The sequence below is a fragment of the Peromyscus californicus genome, unplaced genomic scaffold, assembly GCF_007827085.1.
Source record: "Peromyscus californicus insignis strain IS unplaced genomic scaffold, ASM782708v3 Scaffold_20__1_contigs__length_68692818, whole genome shotgun sequence".
Lineage (NCBI taxonomy): Eukaryota > Metazoa > Chordata > Mammalia > Rodentia > Cricetidae > Peromyscus > Peromyscus californicus.
Window position 1 is genome coordinate 28,851,208 of NW_026294503.1, and position 21,181 is coordinate 28,872,388.

The following is a 21,181-nucleotide window of genomic DNA, read 5'->3' on the forward strand; positions in this document are numbered from 1 at the left end:
GTCAAAGGGATGTTTTTGTCATCTTACAAACTTGTAAGAAGACCAAGGAGGAGGAGGAAGATGAAGATGGAGGAGAGAAGAAGAAGACGATGAAGATGAGGAAGAGAAAGAAAGAAGAGAGCAAGTTTGTAGCCTTGTAAGAAGAGAGAGTATGGTGACAGATTTCAGATATTTTTCTCTCCTTGCAGTAGTTTTGGATGTTGTTTTCTTCCACACTGGGTGGGAATTTGAGTTGAAAAACTCCTATGTTATACTGACTTGGTTTTCCAGCTAGATAGGCTACCTTTATCTTGTTTGGTTTCAGAGCACACACTGTGGGGCTTTATGACAATGTTTGAAATACACAGGTCTTGAACTACAAAATGTAGTCTTTCATTGGGATTACTAAATTTTTGCAAACTTTGAAAGGTGCCAGTATTGTATGAGAAATTATAGATGTCACTTTCTCCTGGCTCCACCTGATCAACATAGGGCAGTAGTTGATTCAACCGGTACTGTTTCCCTGGTTCTCAGCATTTTAAGCCAGGTAAGTATGTTTAGTGTCATGAAGAAAGGTATCTGCATCTCCTATAGGGTCCTCGTATCAGCAAAGACAGAGTTAGAACACACATACCAGTCTAACTCTGAGAGGTCTAGATTGCCTTTACTCACATTCATTTTATCCATCTACCCAGGTTTCTCCCTTCCAAAGACTGGTGTTCAGGACCCAGCAGTAGATAAAAAGACAATAGCCTTATAGAAAATCATTGAACAGCTTCAGAGTGGGGCAATCTCAAATCCTTACTGCTTCTTATTATCTGCATGCTTCTGCTTCCAATCATTCTTCTTGGTCATGGGTTGATGGCTGCATCATTAACAGGACAGATTGTGGACTTTGTATCAGAGTTTGCATGTGACTCTGACTCTCTGACTGCTTGTTTTAAACAACCTCCTCCTCCTCTTCTTCCTTCTTCTCCTAATATCCTTCAGTTCTGTTCTTTAGTTTTTTGTGAGATAAGAATTCTCTAAGAAACCCAGGGTGGTTTGAAACTTTCCATGTAATCCAGGCTGGTCTCAAACTCATGACAACGATACTCTGCCTCAGCTTTCCAGATACTAGAATTATAGACATAATCCATGATGCTTGGCTTCATATAGATTCTTTATTCTGATGATCACTGGATTTCTTGTTTGTGACAGAATTGCAATGTCTTCTTCATAGGGTTGTGTTAAAATTAAGAAAGTAAAAGTGAGGGGCATTTTATTCACAGTAGGTGATCTACCATGATAGTGGCAGTGTTGGGAGTTTGCTACTTTGTTCTGTATTGATGTAAGGCGCCCTCTCTTCTCAGTCCATCCAGAGCAGCTATCTTAGGATATATGGTACCTGGTATGTGCTCCTTAGTTAAACAGTGAGGAATGCTCACAGCTTTCCACTTTGAGAAAGTGATGGAGGTGAGGCTAGATTGATTCAGGCCATGTTTGCTTGCTCTAAAGTGAGTCACCACAGGCAATTTCCTCTTTACTGTAGGGGGATATAAATGCTTCACCCAGAATGAGTCCAGCACATGTGTTGGTTCTAATCTCCAAACATTTCCATATGGTCTGCTGGCTTGGATTCCCAAGTATTGACTCTTCCATCTCTCCTTGCTGTGTTAGTTCTCAGGATATGGAGAAAGGGACAACAAAGTTGCTGGGGAAAGTAGATGAAGGTTTGCTGGACAGCTTTGTGAAGCCCTTGTGAGTCACTAGCAAAGCCCACCAACCACCTCTGAAAGCTTTTACACCAAGGAATATGTAGCTTGACTCTAGGAGCTGTCTTGGAACATAAATAGTTTTCTTAGGTTAATAATGGGTATTATCAGAGCTAGATCGCTGGTGACAAGTTCTTTGATTAAAATGTTCCTTGAATTTATTCAACAAAGCAGAAGCCACAGAGTAAGTTTAGAGAACAAATTATCCACCCTTAACTGTGTTGATCCACTGCAAAGGCCATAGTAAATAATAGAAAAAGCACTGGCCAGGAGCAAAGCTGTACCTCAGTCCATGTGCATTCCTTCTGGGGTTGGTGGAATAGCACTTTTTCCTCCCAGGTCTCAGATTTCTCCCCTCCCCTTGTCCACGTCCATTATGATCTTGGAACAACTCTAGTTCAACACATTTGGGAAGTAGGGAACTAGACTCTCAAGCAATAAATACTTTCCTGATGTTTGCTGTCCCAGACACTGCAACATCCTGCTAGAATAAGCAAACAGAAAGACATGAGCAAAGAAAAGAACTGAACATTTAGAATTTGTTACACAATATTAAAACAAGAGGAAATGTGTCAAAAGGAAAGCTGTGAGAAAATGCTTTGTGATTTATGCAGAAAATATGTGTCAAAAGAAGTGAGACATGGAAAGCAAAGACATTGAAAGAGATCTATAAGCCAATGGCTCTAGGAATTAATGAGAAACATTTGTGTTTGAGGTATATAGGCTCTGGAGAGGCAAGGAGAAAACAAGAAAACAGAAAAGGAATCTAGATTCTCTGCCTTAAACTATGCAATTGGTGATGAAAAGATCCTAGGTATCTCAAATCTTCCATTTGTTACATGGTCTTGGTCATTAGGTTGATTTGTATGAATATGTAAGTAGGTGTCGCAGTCTAGGCTTTGAATATTGTATAATAGAACGTCCCTGGTGGTCAGCCAAGCAGCTCTGCTAAACAGAGCAGTGGGTACCCAGACACCTTGCAAGTAGAGAGTGGTGAGACACAGTAAGCACAACCAGGGGTATTTCTCAGTTGGAATTTGTACTAACTGGAAGTATTCTGGGAATGGAATTCTGGAAAGGTGCTTTTGTCTAGTCAAGTTGATACATAAGGCTACCTTACTGCATGTTTCCTGATTGGGCTCTGTTCTAGACCTAAATGTCTTATTCAGAGGACAATAGAATCCAATATATGTGCGGCCCTGGTAGCCCTTCCTGGCTCCTTAGTGTTTCATGCTTCTTTGTTTTCCAACCCTATTTCAGTGTTTCTGGCTCCTGTCTACCCAGTATAATGTCATCCTTAAAATGCCCTATTGGTCCCCTAGGACTAATCTAGTTTTTTCTGCCACACCCTCCTGTGCACTTGCCTTTTGGATGACAACTGCTTTGGGCTATTATTACAACTGCTCTTATTGTTACTTTTGCTGTTTGATGGTTTTGTTCCCCAAGAGACATTTATGTTCAACTCTATATGATATTGTTTTCCTTTCTCTTCCTATTCCATCAAATAGAGAAGGCTACAAGAACAGCATGCAATGTGACTCCAGGGGACCCATTTGTCCAGAGTACAAATCCCACTTGGACCTCACAGAGGAATATGTTTAAGATCCAGCTTTTGTAAACAGACCCTTGAATCTCAGCAAGAGGATTTGAAAAGTCAAACACTCTGGGACCATGACTATAAAAGTAAAATTACAAGGCTTGGGAACCTTTCCAGAGACAGGCTTATTTCAAACATTGCTATCTCATAGGTGTTATTCTTAGCAGAACCTAGGTTCACGTCAGCTTCCAGTTCAACATCCAGCTGCAATGGGAGCCTTATAATAGCTTCCCTAGGCTACCAAAGAGGCCATTACATAGCTTGGAGTATCTCCTCTCTTCTCCGTTCCTTTCATGAGTTCTAAACTTCCTCTCACTACAAACCTCTCATACATTTCTTTGTGGATTTGACTCACCAGATGTGCCTGCTTTCCCAGGTGCACTGTTGGGATCCAGAGACTATAAAAGTGGACCCAGTGAAGCCCACACACTTCAGAGCTCACAAATAAGATAGAAATACTTTAATCCCAGGAGACCGATGTTGTTTTGCAGATGTGATAGCAGAAGTTACGATGCAGGAGCACTGAGAATGCAGGGCAGGGAAAGGAAAATTCTCTGGAGACATGAAAAGCAGTACTTAAGCCTTCATTGAAATGATAGGTGGAGAATTTGTCCGGCAACTGGACAGTCTTGTGGAATGAGACACATCTCATACTCCGAGGATTCTGGCTAGGGATGTGGGTTCATGTCCCTACACTCTCAGGTCTGTGGAGATGTGACATACTTGTGTGTTCATGTTTTATTTTCCTTGCTATTTCCTGCAGTTCTACTGACTGAACTCAGTAACATTGATAGACAGCTCAGTAAAATACTCATGGGCAAAACTTGACCCTGCCACTTACTACTAAGTTACCATGAGAATGTTTATTGGCACTTTATTATAAAGCAATAAAAAAGTTGTTCATGACCACTGTCAAGCTTTTTTCTGTGACTGATGATGCAGTGGGTTTGTTCACACCAGCATCATCGCGGCACACATTTGGCATATTGCATTAAGTTCTTATAAACTCTACAGCTTCAATAGACAATAAAGTATCGACATTTATTTATACACAGATTTCAGAAGACATTTTTTTGAGGAGATTGTTTTTTTTTCCTTCAAGCACATGGGCCCAATGATTGCACTAAGGTTGTCAAGCTGACAACAGACACCTTTACCTCCTGAGTCATCTTGTAATTCACATTTTAGGTCTTTTAATGCTTTAAATTAACACATGATAACTGCATGTATTTATAGGTACTTTGTGAGATTTCATACAAGTACTCAATGTGTACTGATCAGTTCAAGATAAGTAACAATATTCTCTCCTCAGTTAAATTCCATATACTGCTTTTGTCTGATGAAACTAGGGCTAATAACAGTATCCCCCCAATGCCCCTGTGATGATTCTGTGGACCAGTAGAATACAATTATGCAGCATTTAGAATACTGATGGTCTTTGGTGAGTTCTGTAAACATGCTCATCCTGAAGAAGACATTTTCTTCTTTCACTTGATGTGAATACAAAAGAGGTGTCTTAGAATTAAATTCACAATGATTATTTCATTCTCTACACTGAAAACTCTCTAAAAGGCATTGTGACTTTGAGCAGGTCACCTCAAGTCTTGGAACTTAGCCTACATTTTTCAAGGAAAACACCCACCACAGCTTAGGCACTCTTTATACTCTTCAAAAATATCATCTTACATTATGTTCCCAATAGTGCTGAGGAGTAGGTTCTGTTGTTTACCCTGTTTTTGAAACGGAGTAAAATGAGGTCCAGGCTATCTACTAGGATGATGAGTCAGCAATTGTAGCACCCTAGAGAGGGCTAGAATATGCTTTTAATCTGGCATGACTTTTGAGGGGCTTTATAGACAATGATTTATTTCTACTGAATTTATTTGAAAATGGTTGATATTATTTATTCATCAGATCAGACCTTGGACTCTAACTCACATAAATACTCATTAATTTGTCTCATTGTATCAGTGTTCCAGCTAAGAGGAGTTATTAACCTGTGGATGCTGTGATTGTTTGTGTCTTCATCCATTAATCTGTATTGCTTACCTGCAGGTGTGTGGGTGGGTAGGGGAAAATGGTGAGCATGCTCACATTTAAATGTGGCTACAGGGATTTTTGACAAGTATTCCCACCAGAACTAAATCCTTGAAGATGTCCCATGGGATCACATAGACTACCAGAGGGGAGTTAATAAGAACATCAATTCCAACGTGTATATAACTTCAACCAAGAGCATTCACGGAATTTTTATCAGACAGAAAGGTAAGTTGTTGATGACTTCATCATGTCTTTCCTAAGAGATATTGAATGTAAGCCCCACAGCCCCATGCCCTTACCCTTTTCTATTGCCTGTCTTCTGTCAATCAATTTAGTTTTGGACTCCCTGGACCAGATGAATTCTAAGATTTGGTTTAGATCTGAATTTGTGCTCTTGGACCATAGCATCTCTTTACAGTGAATTCCGCAATTCATCTTAACTGTATTATTTTAACAACCAAAGACACCTGCCTTATATAATTTACCTTGGAATAGGGGTAAGAATACTACTGCCTACAGTCTGCTATATAAAGCTATATAGTCTGCCTGGCTGTCTATATAGCTTTAATAAATAAAGATGTATTGGAATACAACCCAGTCATTTGTTCATGCATTGTCTGTGACCATTTTCATTCAACAAATTGGCAGAAGTGCTCATGGCCCAAGCTTTGTGGCCACAAAGCCCAATGTTATTAGCTATTTGATGCTTTCGTGACAATGCTAAATAATCCCTTGCCTTAGTGTATGAATTTTATATGATCTATAAATATAACCCACTTCACATAGACTTCACTTCACATTGGGAAGCAGTGTGGTAAAGTATTTAAGACTGAAATATATGGAATCACATGGCTTTTAAAAGATTTTAGTTTATTTTAACTCAAATATTGTTTTAAACTATACATTTTAATGAGGTACCATTCTAGCTGCTTTATCGAAGCTATGGCAAAACATTCTGACCAGATGCAACTGAGGGCAGAAAACAATTTATTTGGCTTATACTTGTAGGTCGCAGATTCAAGGCAGGCCTATTTGCTATTCCACACTGCATTCTAAGAAGGGGGCTCCCTCACACCTAAGGAAGCACAGCAGAAACCATGGGTGAGCACTGCTTGATGACTCCTTTCTAGACCCATGTTTAGCTCAGCTTCTTAGACAGCATAGGGCCACCTCACCAGGGATTGGCACCTCCCACAAGGGAATGGATGCTCCTATGTCAATTAACAATCAAGATAATCCTCTACACGATGTGCATGCTCATAGATGAATCTTTCCTGAGGAATTCTTCAGTTGAGACTGCTTTCCTAAGAGAATCTATGTTGTGTCAGATTGACAGCTAAAACTGTCCAGTACAAGTATTATGTGATGTTCGACACAGATTTGCAGTCTATAATTTGTAAATGGAGGCAAACATGTCTAATTTTTTGAACAATTATCACTTTTCATGATGAAAATCGACCAAATCTTACTTATGGCTTTTTGAGATATACAGTTGCTAATTGTAATCTGTACTCACTCCAATGAACATTTAGATTTTATTAAAGTGTAATCCTTTTACAGTTAGAGCATCTTCATCCCCTCCCCACTCTCCCAAGCCTGTAGTAGCCAACATTCTATCCTAAGTTCCTATGAGATCAACTCTTAGAGTCTACGTATGAGAGAGATCAGATATGATGCCTGGCTTAGTTCAGTTAATATTATTACTCCCATGGTCCATCCATATTGTCACAAATGACAGGGAATCATCTTCCTTACAGCTGAATAATGTTTCATCATACATGTGTATCACACTATCTTGGTCTATTCATCAGTTGATGGATACTTAGGTTGTTTCCATTTCTCAACTATTGTGAATAGTGCTGAAAGAAGCATGGAACTATACACATCTTTTCAACATACTGATTTAATTTCCTTCGGATATGTCCCCAGAACTAGTATTGCTAGATCATATGGTGGTTCTATTTTTAATTTTTTTTTGTGGAACCTCCATACTGTTTTCCATATGGCTATGCTAATTTGCATTCCCACCAGCAGTGTGGAAGGGTTCCCTTTTCTTTCCATCCAGCAGTTGTTATCTTTAGTCTTTTTCATAATAGCCATTCCTCACTGGGGTGAGCAGAGAGCTCACTGTGGTTTTGATTTGCCTTTCTCTGATAATTGATGACATTCAACCTTTGCTAGTGCCCCATTGCCCAGGGAATATATCCCTCCAGCACACCGTGGAAGACAGAGAGATGCACAGACATGTGCCAGTTTACTTCTGACTCTCTCTCCCACTCATGCTATGCTACATACTCATCACTCACTTCGCTCTTTCCTCTACGTTTGGGTTTCCTGCCTCCTCAATAGTGAGTCTGTGTTTGAAAGTCAAACTTGGACTGAACAGTCCAAGTACTGGGAGTACATGGATAATGGAAAACCAGTGCTTGATTGATGCATTAAAAGCTAACTGCATGCAATTGGTGCTTAAGGGTATTTGAAATGCAAAAGGACATCCCAAAGTTCAGGAACCCAGACTTCCTGGGTATATCCTCCTTGGAAAGAGCCACCGCTGCCACCCTACATTTTCCATCAAGTTGTCACCATTTGATTGCTGTGGGCACTGCTTTTCTGTCTGATGGTAATTGCTTCCACTGCCTGAGAGCTGTCATCCCTGAAAAAGCACTGCATCCTGACTCAGGATGCTGAGGGCGGTGGCATGTGTGTTACAGCAAAGACAAAGACTAAATTGTTTATTGACTGTCTTCAGAAAAATATACCAGATAGGCCTATGCACTTAGCAGATGGGCATCTGGCTAGATGACGAATACTCATGTTTTGTTTGAAAATTAAAAAAAAAATCAATGGGGTAGAAGGTGTGGAAAATTCTCCCTCCTTATTTCCTGAGTGTGGAAAACAAATCCCACCCCCACCCTTTTCACTTGTTCAAGAGAGGTCTGCACTTTGGAGCTAGTAAATCTGCTTGGCAGGTAATCTGCTACCCATCCGCCAGCTGCTTCATTGGCAAAAGGCGCATCACCATCTCCATGGCAACTCACAGGCAGGCAAAGGGCACGCAGGCCTGGCTTGAGGCCAAGGTAATCCGATGGCACTGGGCTTTGTTAATAGAAAGAGAAAAGCGGGCCAGAGTCACTTGCCTCAGCCTTTGCCAGTAAAGGCTGGACGGGAGCAGAGAGCAGAGCTAATTAACCCGCTGGACCAGCTGTTGGCCGCCGCTTGCCAAATCCGACAAGTGGCCAAGGTTTGTCTATTCCTAACCCTTGTCGTCTTCCAGGGAGGCTGGGCCCTGGGGAAACAAGGGCCTTTTCTCAATGATGTCATCTTGAGTATTTGTAGAATTTCCTCTTTGTGGGAAAGTTCTCTGGCAAAGTATAAAGAGACTTGACTTCCCTCGGAAGACCCCTTGGCCTTTTGAATGCTGAAGTGATTTTTCTAGATGAGAAACAAATCTGGGATTATAGGGAGAAGCAGGATGCTGGGGGTGGTGGGATATCCGTGCTGTTGGCCGTGTGTTGTATTAGGAGTCCCATCTGAGACGCTTTTCATTCACCCACATTGCCTAAAAGATCCCATACCCTGCAGAATTAGTAAAAATGAATTGTTTTGAAAAGTTCACATTACCAGGGAAAGGAAGCTAACACATACTAATTTCTGACACTATGACTGAAAATCCACCTGTATGTAACAACTGCACCCAAAGGCAGAGATGAAGCAATTGAATCTGCAAGATCAGGGAGCTACATGGAAGAATACAGCTTCACCTGGGTTTATCTCACTGAAGCCTACATTTGATCAAAACCACAGCTTTCCTCTTCTTTCTCCTCTTCCTTCTTCTCCTCCTCCTCTTCCTCCTCCTCCTCCTCCTCCTCCTTCCTCCTCCTCCTCCTCCTCATTGTTGTCCTAACCACCCACTGGTACAGGTACACTAACATCCTGAAGAATATTTTGTTGTTTAGGGATAAATAACCTGACAAAATATTTTTATGACTCAATCAGCATGCTCGTGATAAAAAAATTACAAACCTAAACAACTTCTATTTGCAAAAACTCTATTAAAAATAATAATCCCACATTGCATCTTGTGTCTAAAGCACTTTGTATACATTGCCATTATACTGCAAAATACATGTTCTAATCTCATTTATTTTGAGGAAGGCAATTAAGACTTAGGGAGCATGAAGGGTATAAGTATAAATAAAGTACATGATAGACTGGTCCTCCCTGCAAAATCTGGACTGTGATGGCTACATATGTTTGCAACCTTGAAGCCATTAAAAAAAACAACCAGTATTTGGCTGGGAGGGAAAGGAGGATTCCCATGATTGAGAGATAGAATGAACATGAGAAAGGGCAGTGAGGATAGTCAAACAGGCTGACCCTTTGCCCCTGGACGTCCACCCACAACCAGGAAATATGAAGGTCTGATCTCTGAAGCTAGGTTATTTTTTCCTGGATAGAAATAGTCCTTCCAGTGGGCAAGAGGTCATGAGAGAGAGAGAGAGAGAGAGAGAGAGAGAGAGAGAGAGAGAGAGAGAGATTCTAGGACTGTCTGTGGCCTTGCCTTTTAGCATTTGCATCATTTCTAGCTGAGGAAATCTAGTCCCAGATTATTCCTGAGCAGGCACCCACTTAAGCCCAATTATTCTATCATTGTCATCGCATTTAATGCTTATTGTAACTTTATAAATCTCCTGCCATACATGAAAAACTGAGTAGCAGAACACAGTGCAATGACCTACTTTAAGGACAGACTTGAACAAGAAGGCACATCTCATTCCCCTGTGTCCTTGTTATCCTTGCTTTCTGGGAAACACCATACAGATCCTCATACAGTTCCAAGAAGGGGGATGAAGAAACTGAATGTGCGTAAAACTGGGTACAGGCAGTCAGAAGCTGAAAAGAGACAGGTGTCCAAAAAGAGCAGGGAGGAGATGCTGAATAGTAATTGGGAGCAGGAGCGGTCAATCCCTCTTGGGTTCAAAGATCCAGAATGGCATTAGAAACAGGTAAGTTTAGGGAGGCAGCAAGAGATAAAGAACAAAATCATGAATAAATTGTGGGAATTATAAATTGCCAAAAAAATGATACTTATAGACTACTGGTTCAAGGGGACCATCTACAGGGCAAAGGGCTTGGGCAGCAACTGGACTTAGGTTTTATTTTCCTCTGTGATAACATTTTTATTGAGCATTTCATTCATGCATAGGATAAGATTAAATATACCCCCAGTTGATTAGATCCACATCATTTCATCCCCCCCAGTTTCTCCTCTATATCCCCCCCATTCTTCCCTCCCAATTTCATGTTCTCTCTCTTTTTAAAACCCACTGAATTTACTCAGCTGTCATGCATTTAAACTTAGAGACCATCTTCCAAAAGTCACACTATGTAGATAAAGTTACACAGACTTCTCCTGGTGATCCTGTGAAATGATTGTTATTATTGATCTCCATTTTAGGAGGACAGAAATTGATGCAGAGGGTAGTTAAATGACCTTCCAGGGCTTCCTTAGTATACAGGCATAAGACGATTTGTATTTGTTATGTCACATTATCTACTGGTTAGGAAGAGCTGGGGTGTGGCTTACTTTAGTCTGCTTCATAGTTTCTGTTAAGGCTGCACAATTAAGGGGTCTCCTGAGACTACATCTGAACACTTAACTCAAGAAGGATCTCTTTCCAGGTTAACCCATGTAACATTTGGTAGAATTCAATTCCCCAGCCAAGTCCTTGTTCTTCACTAGCTGTTGGTTACATATCACCCCAGTTCCTTGTCACATGAACCTTTTCCATAGAATAACTTGAATCATCAAAGGCAATGAGCCATGTCGTGATACAATATTTTGTAATCTAGTTGTCAAAATGTCAACTCACAATACTGTTTAAAAAAGAGTCATTTAAGGGAAGGCAGATGCACAAATCCAAGAATACCAAGATGTGTTGATCAACTGGGGACATTTTAGAACATCTTAACAGATTAAGAACATCTTAAGCAGTTCTTAACCTGTGAGTTATGACCCCTTTGGGGGTCATCTAAGACCACCAGAAAACACAGATATTTACATTATGATTTATAACAATAGCAAAATTATAGTTATTTATTAGCACAGAAAACAATTTTATGGTTGGGATCATCACAACATGAGGGACAGTATTAAAAGTTCTCAGCATTGAGAGGTTGAAAACCACTGTTTTATAATCTACCTATTGCAACTTTCAGCCTCAAGAAGCAAAACTAAGACTCTCATGTAATTACTTTGTTTCCAGAGCTATGCTCTTAACCACCAACCTGGCACTCACCAATCACATAACCTTCGGCTTATTCTTTGAGGATTCCTTGTGGGGTGATTCCTGTAGTTCAAATTTCCCACGTTGTCTCCTGGGCCCACTCCCTATGTGCACATGACATCAAAGAAATACCACTTTTGGTCACTGCTTTGGGATCCTAGAATGAAATTTGTAAGATAGAATTTTTTGGATCCAGTACGTTTCAGATTAACCTAAGGGTGATGTGAGACCTGAGTTCCAGTTTATGTTCTTAAAGGATCTATAGTTCACTGTTTGGCTTTTAGCAATTTCTCTTAACTCACCAGGAATTAATTCCCTTAACTATCAAAAAAAAAAAGACTTTATCATATTCTGGACATGTCCTGGGACTGGTTTCTGAACTTGCTTCTCCTTTGCATCTGTCAGTGAGTTTTCTATGTAAACTGTAACCTTAGGAACATTTTCTGAATCTGCAGTGCAAGCTATCCTAAATATGGCAACACTAAGCCATTTCCTGTCAAGTTTCCTTGGAAGCATAAAAAAGCAGAGATGGTGCCTTCTCAGCTAAGCACCCTCCTCCCCCCCTCTGCACACACACACACATCTATTTGAAGGAGGATGGGATGGGAACACTGTGTCAGACAAGAATGAAAACGTACCACACAAGTGGAGCTCTCTACTAATCCAAACAAAATGACTAGGGTGGATGGTCAGAGCCCGAACAATTTTAATGCAGGCATGAAGATAGGCCACACAGTTAGATCAGAATTTAAATAGCCTCACTTCACATGCATTTTCTAGCTCCCTTCACAACTCCTCAAAAACATCCAAATGTTCCATTTTTGGGAAGCAGATGCCCCTGAAAATGAAGACCATTCCTCCATTGTCTTTTCCTTTCTACATTCTCCACAGTTAACTGCTTGCACTCCAGGAATGATCTTGGCAAATGATGCATGCTTTATAGAGGGAGGGAGAGTGGCCCACTGTTTTGGCCTTACTCTCTTGCAGAATGACACAACTTGGTAAATGAATGCTTATAGGAGGGGCTGAAGCAGTGGTTACAAGCACATACCAGAGAGCACAGATGTTTGTCAGCAGCTACCTGAGGTCTCCCATCCAGCCAGTCAGACTACCAAGTGTCAGTTTGATGCCAAACACCATTCTAGGCACAAGGGACAGAATGAGGAGTGAACAATACACTTCCTATGCCAATAAAAGTTCTGGCCCATGTTTAAATAACTCGAGTGGGTTAGTTTAGTCATATTGCTCCTTTGGGATCAGCTAAGCTCTTTTGAAATTTATTTTTTTAATTTCATATATGTGTATTTTATTTACATTATTTACATCATTCTCCCCCTCTCCTCCCTTCATCCTCTCTCATGTTCCCTTCCCACCGAACTATTTTCAAACCCATGGCCTCTTTAATTATTACTGTTTTACACACACACACACACACACACACACACACACACACACACACCACTCACACACACATACACCCCATCTCACTGCAGAAACTCTGGTCCTCTGGTCCCTACAATCTTTTGTGGACCCTCTTCTGCAATGTCCTCTGAACCTTAGGTGCAGGTGTTGTTTTGTAGATGTATCAATTGTAGCTGGGCACCCTATGGTTGGTCAGTTGTTCTCTGAAATTTGACCAGTTGTGGTTTTCTGTAAAGACCACTCTTGGCTGAGAAAAGAACATTCTTTGACGAGCATAAGGCTGGGCTGGAAGATGGCAGCTGAGAGTTTTGCTATTCCAATGTCTCATAAGGTCAGGTTACTTACTTTATTACACATGTGACCTGAAGAAAGGTTTAGATTACCACTAAAGAAAGCAAATATTGTACCTGAAAATGTGGGACCAATGTGCTTGTCCAAAGAGTGAGGTAAGATCATGAGTGGCAAATGAGTTGGAGGGTAAGAGTTCAGATTGCTGTGCTAAGGAATATAACACAGATGAAGCAAGTTGTTCAGAATCAAGCCAGGGAAGAATGTAAGGATATTAATACATATGGGATATGTTTGGTAGTCAGCATGGTAGTTTCATCCTAAGGGATTTTATTGGCTAAAACAGTGAGTGGCCTACAGAGACCCCTCCCTTCCTCAGTCATTTCTGTCACATGAATTTTGAAATTTTGCATCTGTGTGTTGCTTTTGAAAATAACCTCATATATATTCTTGTGTCTTCTCCTCACTTACCCTTTAGTACTGTGCTGCATACATCAGTCCAAGTGAATTCAAAAATATTTGCTTATCTCCTAAAATGTATCACAAGTGCCTCTGTGACTACATTTGTCTAGGCAGTTTCGTTCCAGGATCTAATTCTATAAAATGTCTTGGGAAAAATTATCCCAGTTACTTTTCAATTGCTATGACAAAACATCCTAACCAAGGCAACTTAGAAAAGAAAACATTTAATTTGGAGATCATGGTTGCTGAAGTCAGAGTCTATGACTTTCATGGCAGAAAACATGATAGTAGACCAGCAGAATATGGCACTAGAATAGTAGCTGAGAGCTTACATCTGATCCATAAGCATGAGACAGTGAGAGCTCACTTGGGATAGCATGGGATTTTGAAAACTCAAAGTGAATTCCCCATGACACAGCTCTTCTAACAAAGCCACCCTTCTTTTTATTTCCCAAACAGTTCCAACTACAGACATATGAATCTATAAGGGCCATTCTCATTTAAACAACCACATAATTACAAATAAAGGGGAGTGGATAAGAAGGAAGAGGCCTTGAAAACATTTATCTTCTCAAGAAACTTGCATATGACTAGATACAGTACTCTGGGAGAAGAAAAGGTAGTATCCAAGCATTCATGATGCTTACATATGGGCAATGGGATGACTAAGTAACTGATTAGTGATGTGAAGATGAGTGGTGAGGAATTTTAGAAAGAAAGTTATCAGCTCAACAGAATGGAGACTATAGAAAAAAAGAAGACACAACTTCAATGGGTTAATCTTATGATTATACATAAGTATAACATGGGGAATAATGGGTCATGTGACATCCTGTGAATGATGATTGGATAGAATACCTCCCCCTCAGGAAATTACTTGTAGACTGCCTCTTTCCATTTCATGGATTTCCTAGGCTTTAGAGAACTACTACGCACAAGCTTTTACCATTTTCCAGGACAATCCAGGTCCAGTGACTAATTGATATGGGAAAACTAAGTGCTGGCCCATGTTTAAAGAATTCAAAGAGGGCGCAAAGCTACACAGAGAAACCCTGTCTCGAAAAACCCAAAAAAAAAAAAAAAAAAAAGAATTCCAAGAGGCCAATGTTGCTCCTTCATTTTCTATAGTCAAATAGTGCTTTTGAAGACTCTTCCTTCCACCCACTCTACCTCATTTATTTCCTGTCAACTGGCACTAATTACAAAGGCTTAACTTCAAAAGCATTGTACATGCTTCCTCTCTGTCTCAGATGGCTTCCTGGGAAACTTCAACTATAACATCATCCAGTGGTATCTATGCTAATCTATGTTCCACAAAGTTTATGTTAAAATACAATTTTTAAGATGCTAGTGTTTGGAGGTAATGCCCTTAAGAGGTGGTTAGGTCATGAGAAAGAATGAGCGCTAATGAATGAGATTAGTGGTCTCATAAAAGAGACCCTAGAGAGAATCCTCTGTTGAGGCTACAAAGAGAAGAAGGCAGACATCTATAAGAAAGTGGACCCTCATCAATCATGAAACATGCCAAATATTTGATTTTGGGCTTCTTATCTTCCAAAAATATAAAAAAAAATCCCTATTGTTTATTAGGTATCTAGTATGTGGTATTTTCTTATGGCAGCCTAAATGAACTAAGATACCAAATATGTTCATTGAAAGGTATATTGCCATTTAATAACTAGTTATTTGAACATGTGCAAGAAATATATGATTCCACTGTGGCAATATTTAATGGCTGTTACATGACATGGTGACACGGTTGTTGCGTGCATCAACTCACAACAACTTTTAATACCTACCCAAGACATGTAAAAGAATAAGACAGTCAAAATTCCAGTATGGGTGATGGAGGGCCTCCTGAGGTCTACTTCTATTAGATGAGATAGTGACAATTGATGGCTTCTGTGGGAAGGAGAGTCAGTCTCATTTGGAAATTCGGCAGCAGGTAGGCTGCTCATGCCCCAGTGGGTGGCCGCATACCCATGTGGATATGGGCAGAAGTAGTTGATCTTCGGGTTGTTAATAACAAAAACAAAAAATAAATAAATAAAAGGAAGACATGGAAAGGAGCTTCATGGGCTAAGAGAAATAGAGAGAGTTGGAGGAAGGTAGTAGTAGATGAATATGATCAATATACTCTTGTATACATATATGAAACTTCCAAAGAATAAAAGTATTAACTTTTTAAAAGGCTACAGTATTTTATTTTCCCCTTCATCTTTTCTGGCCCATCATTACTTTCTCACCAGATGGTCAACATCGTCGGAATAGGATTGGGCATGAACTAACACTATCTCAGCATTATTGCTAGAATAATCCAGATCATCACAAGAACAATTTTCAGGACCTGGGGTAGCAGCATGTATACTACCCCTCCTGTAATCTCAATGTTTATTCTCTCAGCAGTCTACCTTTTCATCATGTGGCAACCCAGTGTTTCATTCTCTCCTCACTAGAGGCACATTAAGAAGTTGCCATCTTAAAGTCAAAGGTGAGGCCCTTCCCAGGTCCCAAATCAATTGGAACCATTATCTTGAGCTTTCAGTCTCCAGATTTGCCAGCAATAATTTTATTATTTTTTATATTTATAAATTAGTCTCAAACATTTTGTTACAGTAGCAGAAATGGTTTACATAAGCACAAGGGACTATTACTGAAACTTTACCTGGATGCAAAGAATAATGAAACAGATATATTGTTGTAGGAAATGGGAACTTATCACTTTCAGAAAGGATTTATAATATAGAGAAATATCAACAATAAATTTTGTGCTCATGGCTTAGATACCACTATACCAACATGATCTAGTATTTCTGAATATAAATACAGACATTAAAGAAAATATATTTAAATGTTCACTAATGATGTGCACATGATTTGTTTCTTAAGTCTGTTATCTGAGTTCAAATACTATTAGCATGCATACAACTTGGACTTTGGTCCTAACCACATCTAAGAACCAGTTTATCAAGATGCTGTCATCATGTGGTAGTGGATTATCAAAATTCTCAAATATCATGCTGCTACATTTAAAGTTTTAAGGAGATAGTTGGAAGGAGCCCCTAATAGTCTAACTGCAAATAATGTATATAGTGAATAAAAATAATTGATTATTATGTTCAACCTTAAATTGAAACATAAGTACCATTTGTTTATATTACATAAAATGAATAAGCCAATGGGGAAAATGGGAAACTCTTATAGCTGAATTTTGATTAATAAATGTAGATAGAATAATAGCATTTGAAGTACATCACAGTAATGGCTAAAATAAAGAACACTAGTAATAAAATTAATTGGTACAAGTCTAATAAGAAACAGGCTATATGCACAATCTCAATCTCCACAAAGAAGTTATTAAATACAAAGAAATTATAACTATATAGATTAGAAATTTTGAACAAACGTTGTTATCATTGTCACTAAAATACCACGTGAGCATCCCATCAAGTACCTCCTGATGGGATGCATTGACAGAGCCCAACATGGCTTAAATGGCAGCATATACAAATATATTTACCAAGAATTCATTCTTCAATTAAATCACGGGGAAATTTACACAGATTTAGGCTGAGGGAATGTTCTATAACAATTGGCACAGTCTTACAAGATGTCAGGTCATGAAAAACAAAAGAAGATGAAGGTGAGACAAATCTCAGATGAAAGCCCCAGGTCAGAGAAGCATAGGAAGATATGACACACAGACAGAGTCAGGAGTGTATGCCGGATCATGGCATGACATGCACATGCATGCCCCAGCTAGTGGTCAGTGTCAATTGTCATCCCCTGTTACTTCCACTGAATGTGTCATTCCAATTCAGCTATACTGGCTAGCCAGCAAGCCACAGGTATCCCCCTGTCTCCATCTGACCTTTGCTGGGACAACAGTGGTGCTTCTGTTCTCTCTTTTTTATGTAGGTTCTAGAGGTCCAAACTTGGGTCCTTATGTTTGTGTGACAAATGCTTTACTGGCTGAGCCTCCTCCCTAGCCCCTACCCTTTACTTTAAACATAGTAATGCTTGTCATTCAGGTAAAGTTCTCATAATGTTCTATTTATTTTAACTTTTCTATCCAAATAGTTCTTAAATATGAGTATTTGAGAGTCTGACATTGACCAACAAGGATTGATATATATGATGAAGAAATATTCAGATGCCTATTTTGTTTTGAGAACAAAATCGCCGGCATATATAATTATATAAATTCTTTGTGCACATTTCACTTTTCCTGTTTCTCTTTCTGAAATGATTTACAAATGCAATACCTTTGGGAAAAGCAAGCATGGAGAGAATTTTATAATTTGCTAAGGTAATTAACTTCTAAATATATTATATCTCAATTATCTGAGATTACTTTTTAATTTGAAAAATGTAATATTTCATACATCTTATTTCTGAATGCAATTTACTCACCAGCTCTATTTATTTGACAAATCTTACTCACCGTCCTGGTGCAAGAGGAACATGGCCCTTCCATTACTTGAAGGCATCTTCAGATGTTCTGTTGTTATAATGTGACCAGACAAGCCAATATGTAGACCAAACTATTGCATGCTTAACTGACTTGGCACTTATGCACTTTGTATGACATCAGAATGATATGATTGTATAGTTGGTGGCTTGCAAAATTCTGTACATACAATATAGTGGAGGGACAAAAATAAAAATGTGCAGCCACTCTTTGTAATTTACCCCAGAATGACCTAGACTGTCTAAATTACCCTTATGAAACAGCAATCATATTTTTTTGGTTATTCAATAAAATAAACATCATACAGTCTTAATAACTGAGCAGCCTTCAATAAAACAAGAACACAAATTCAATAAATGAATAACTAAATGTGTAAGTAGAAATACTTGACTAGAAAGAGCCAGTTATCAATTTACCCTGTATTCCTCCCATCAAAAATGGCATTTTGTTTTCCCCTACACACTCTACTTCTAGGTATACCTGCTACATCTGTTCTTTACTTTCATCCTGGTTGTGTGTGTGTGTGTGTGTGTGTGTGTGTGTGTGTGTGTGTGTGTGTAGCAGTAGTAGTAGTAGTAGTAGTAGTAGTAGTAGTAGTAGTAGTTGTGGTAATAGAGTACCATGCCTCTCATAACTGTAATACTGACCCTCTCCTTTCCATACACTGAAGAGTTAAAATCGGGACAACTTTTGACTCAGGTTACTATTAGTAAACTATATAGGATTATACAGGATGATGACAGGTGTACCCCCTTCCTTCAGTCCAGCCCCATTTCCTTCTCTTCAGTGTTTTTAGTAAGTTCACTCTTAGGAGTTCTCTGCAGAGCAGCCTATGGAGATGTTTTGAGCTGGAGGCCCAAGGTCAAAGCGCTAGCGTTTGGGGCAGAGAATTGTCTTCAGAGAGGTTGTTCACTGTCCTTGTTCTCCTCAGTCCTTTGGTGTTACTAGTCTGGGTTGCTTTTCCTACTGTTGACTCAAATGGACACTGGCTATTTATGGATCACTTATTCAGTCTGTAGGAACTTTTCCACACACTAACACATTCCATCTCCACAAGCAGCCTGTGGAGTAATTATTATGAACCACATTTCTAAGATCAAAGCATGCAGGAGGGTCCAAAAGGTGATGGTTTGCCCCAAGATCATTGGTTCGTAAATGGACAGTTAAGATCTTTCCAGAGAGTTTTGAGTTTTTAAACACACCATGACCCTCTCAATACAGTTACCTCCCATGTGACATACAGCAGGCATCGCACACTCATGTAAATGACAGATCTGATTCTGCGAAGCAGTACATACTCAAGGTACATACTGTACCCTTTTTCCACCTCTCTCTGAAAGAGTATTTCAAGCTACAGGGAAGTTGAACCCCAGAAAGGTATTTAAGGAGAAATAGAAGCTACTACATCTCCACTTGTTTTCTTGGTTGGGAAAGTTGATTCAAATTGTCCTGGGAATGTATTGAGTTCTTATCTCTTTTTGTTGTGGTTTGCAGTATGAAAACTGGTAAAAAAAAAAAAAATAAAAAAAAAATCTCTTGCACAAAAAGATGGCTGAGAAATGCTGAAAGGAAGAGAGACTGATCTCTATCATTCCCATCCTTGCCAAGAAGAAAAGGAAAAAAACAACTGAGGACAGTAGAGAAGCAAGAAACTACTTCGAGTTATGGAGTGCAGTGAACTAAAAGAACGCCAAGGCAAATATTAGATGTGTTTATTTAGCAACTTTTAGGGAAATTGAGTTCAGCCATTGGGATGGCTATCTATATTTTTATTTCCCTCAGTACTAAGTAAGTGGTTCTTGTCAGTTTTCAAGGGCATCATTCTCAGTACTGAAAGAAACAAGGGATGCAGTCACAGACAGTACCTAAAGATCTGAAACAAGAGATCCTGCATCTTCATCCTCAGTCCACTACGGAGAGCCAGCTGGGCCTTTTCACGTGTACACTCTGCCACCCAGATGCAAGATGTCAAAGTGTCCCAGAGGTGCACAACGAAGAAAGGTACATTTGGTCTAATCTCTCCCCATCTCGCTTGAAACTTGACCACCAGTTCACTCTTTGAACAATTGAAAAGAATAACACATCTCAAGGGATCCCATGGAAAAGGTACTAGTTGGAGATTCAGATTGTAATGAATGAGCCGGCCCTTGTGATAGCAGCCATGGGAAAGCAGTGTATGTACTGACTCTCTTAATGACTAGTGCTAATCCTGGTTTTGTTTATTGCTGTTGATGAAGAGAAAGAAAATTAGTGCACACAGCATTCCAAGCTTAGCTAACAGGCCTCCACATTGCCTTTTGAAGTTCGTGAGGTCTCTGAGTCATGTGACTGTTTAGGTGCCCTGTCCAAAAAGTGGAAGAGTCACTGGTGCATCTCCTGCTTTGCTACCCTGCTTTCTGGGTAAACAACAAGGACTATGTCTCTGATAGTTTTCAGCCATGAGTTGCTGAAAGCTGGAGAAATGAGACGAGAGGCACCTAATTAGAGACTCCCTGAATTCAGTTTAGTTCTTGGATTTTGTTTTAGTCTTCAATTAGTGTGAGTATGTCCCGGGAGAAGCTATAAATCAGCCCAAATGAATGTAGCACACAGGAGAAGCAGCACAAGGATTGTGAGCATGTTAGCATCTGAGTGAGCATGGACCAGACTGACTCTCCTTGGATTTCCTTATAAGGGGATGACTGACCTTAGGAATGACTTGTGAAGCTTAGTTTAGCTCAGCTCAATAGACATTTATTGAGATCCATTATCCTCTAACATCTAAGTTGGGATCTGGCAGTAATAGCTTGAGAATAGATGATAGTAATGATTGCTATTTATTTAGCGCTTTCTACTTTTAGCCAGGCAATAACAAGAATATTAAACGTGTTATCTTATTTAA